This window comes from Corylus avellana, chromosome ca9, assembly GCF_901000735.1.
Source record: "Corylus avellana chromosome ca9, CavTom2PMs-1.0".
Lineage (NCBI taxonomy): Eukaryota > Viridiplantae > Streptophyta > Magnoliopsida > Fagales > Betulaceae > Corylus > Corylus avellana.
In genome coordinates, this window is record NC_081549.1 from 21031710 (window position 1) to 21034940 (window position 3231).

The window sequence follows — 3231 nt, forward strand, 5'->3', positions numbered from 1 at the left end:
ATGGATTGGAGAATATCCAATTCATGGCTAAGATTTATTCTAAAAAATCATATAACCACAAATGAGACACATATTCTACAAATAAAAATAATAATAAAATATAATTTTAAATTACAAAAAATTAAAAAACAAATTAATAAATAATTTTTTTTTAAAAAAAAAAAAAAAAAGAAGGGGTGGCTGGCCACCCCCTTCTCTTTTTTTTTCTTAATTTTTTTAATTTAAAATAATATTTTATTATTATTTTTATTAGTGGGATATGTGTCCCATTTGTGGCCATAGGATTTCTAAGAATAAATCCTAGCCATGAACTCGAACTCCAGTCTATTATAAACTGGAAAGAATCCTGTTCCCGGGGGGTATCCTTAAGGGGGGCGAATAGAGAGATATTTAACAATCACATGGTATCCTTCGGCCATGGACATCGTAGGAGTAGTGTATGGAGAATGGAGAAATAAGGTAATTAACTCAAAGTGTTACTTGTAGTGTCTGAACACTATTTAACTTGTAATTAACTACAATTATTATCTTGAACATTAATTATCATAATAAAATATAGCAGAAACCGAAAAACAATGATCTGAGCAAAAAATTATTGAGTAACCTCAATATTTTATCATTTATCATCAAATATAAACACAAGGTTTCTAAGAAACTACAATTTATAATAAACATATTGTCTAAACTATGCTCTACAAACATGCATACATAAGCTTTTTGCTTAGCATTTTCCGCCTTATGAATCGCTCAAGTCTACCTCCACGAAAACCTATTAAACTGCAAAATACCGAAATATTTTACAGACGAAAAAGTATTTTCGTGAGTCCACGACTTTGACATGTAGTGGGCGTTATTTCAAGAAAATAACATGTGACTTTAATAATTGGGAATATCATGGGTTTTGCAAAATTGGTTAGTGTTGCCTTTGTTGATACGTTAGTATCAAATATTGCTTTGGATTTGAAATCACATTGTGCTATGAGAGGTTGGCATGCAGACACAAGCAAAGGGCATAAAATTAAGTTGAAGGAAATTGAAAATCGAGGGATGAGGACAAAGTCAACTGCTATCATGAATTTTCTCGAACGTCTCAGTTGGTATAATCAATAAATTATAAACAAATGGTTGCTTCGAATTGTGAAAATCAGGCTGTCTGTGTGATTTTGGCACGGAAATGGCATGTATGAAGGTCACGAAAGCGGTGGCAGCGCCTCCGTATGTGGTTTCCAAACTAAGCAACACTCTGTCCTTGTGTCAGTTTCTTGTCTTTTAATTCATTTTCTTTACTGCATTGGTTAGAATTTCGGCAGAGCTTCGTGGCCCATTATTTTTTGTTTTTTTGTTCAACTTGTTTTCTATTTTAAGGTCATATTGTAGGATAGATTTTCAACAATTTTCCTCTCATAGAACCCCACATGTTTGAAGTAGGTTTAGGCAGTCTGTCGACCTATTTGAACGGGTTACTCTCATAGATAGAGGCTTTTTTATATTTATTGTTTGAATTATTAGATATTAGACATTTAAATCTTATACCGTAAGTTTTGGATTAAGACCGCGTGTAACACCTTAAACTGTACAATAACTCCAATATGAATAGTTTATTTTCAATGAACAATTTAGATTGTATCACGTCATGCTAAAATTCTTTTGAAGTCATATTATATACTTTGGAGTGAGATAGCGTGCAATATATTTAATATAGATATTTCATTTTAAATGAACGGTTTAAATTCTGTCACGTCAAACTTGTGATACTTGAGAAAGTTATTCTCACATTAAAATGATCAATTACCCACATCAAGTAGGTGTATTATAAAAATGCTTATAGGTATTGAGTCACACATTAATTTCTCATCAGATGAACATGAATTTTATAAGTGATTTTAGATAACTCTAAGAGCATGTTTAGGGTTTTGTTTGAAAAATAAAGCTTTTAAGTCAAAAATCGCTTTTTGACAAAATCAAAAGTGCGTTTTGGTAATTTTTGAGGCTTTGAACCCTTAAAAACATTTTCTATTTTTTTTTTACCAAACGGGTACTTTTTTCTTCAAATAGACTTTTTGAGTGTTAAACGCACTTTTAGGCCCCTCAAACACATATCCAAATAAGCCATAAGTCTAACTTAACTAATTTTTTTTTTAAAAGTGATTGTGCAAATTTTTTTTTTCCTGCTGCTATACTAGCTACTAGGAGTATAGTGACTGGATAACAATTATTAAGAAATTAGGGACATAAAAACTGCATAAAGGCAAATGATATTGCATGGGACACCAATGGTGTCCTTGATAGTATATTTTTTGTTTGGTAGTCATGATTACAACGTAATTAGTGGTACTCAATAAGACATGAAACTTGGTATTTATTTTATTTATATGATAAGTCACGCACTCTCCTAATTAGCCCTACAAACCAGACACCCCCCCTAGCCCACTAGATGTTTTGATGAACCCCTTGTATATTATAAACAGGATAAGAGTGCTGATGTCTTGCTGATATTTAATTACATCAACAAACCCTTTAACACTAGTTACTTGGTGGGAAGACTTGGGAGAGAAATTATGTCATAGGGTTCTTCCTACCCCCACCAATCAAAAGAGATTCTAAAGAAGAGTGAAAAAGGAAAAGGAAACAAAAGGGGAGCTATAAAGAAGAATAAGCCTCCCTCAACACTTTCACTTTATTTTATTTTATTTTTTTTAATTTTTTTTTATTGCTTATCCAAACCATCATACGACAATTTGTTCTAATACACATAAGGAAGGAACTTTTTGGGGATCTGGAAACCCACAAGCTTCAACTTTTAGTTCCACTTACTTGTGTTTTTCTTTCTAATCACCTTCTTATTTGTTTCCTTATAAATAAATGGCGGGGGATTGTATTTGCATGATTTCATAGCTTATGGGGTTGATTGGTACAGAACAAAAGCACATCCCCTTGCCGGCCGAATTGTCATGCTGATGAATGCACTTTGAGGAGAAAAAGGAATATGGGATTTTCCAAGATGTGTGAGATGGTACCTTTCAGCTGGGCATTCACATGGTAGCTATGAGGAATTTGGGACCCACGTTGATGGGCTTAGTAATGACCTCTTGAAATTGTCCACTCTCGAGTGTGACATGAAAAATGTTATATACCATACTTTTATTTCATTATTATTTTTAATGAGCTTTTGAAATTGCCGACTTGAGTGTAACGAGAATTGCTAGAAAACATACATTTATTATCCTATTT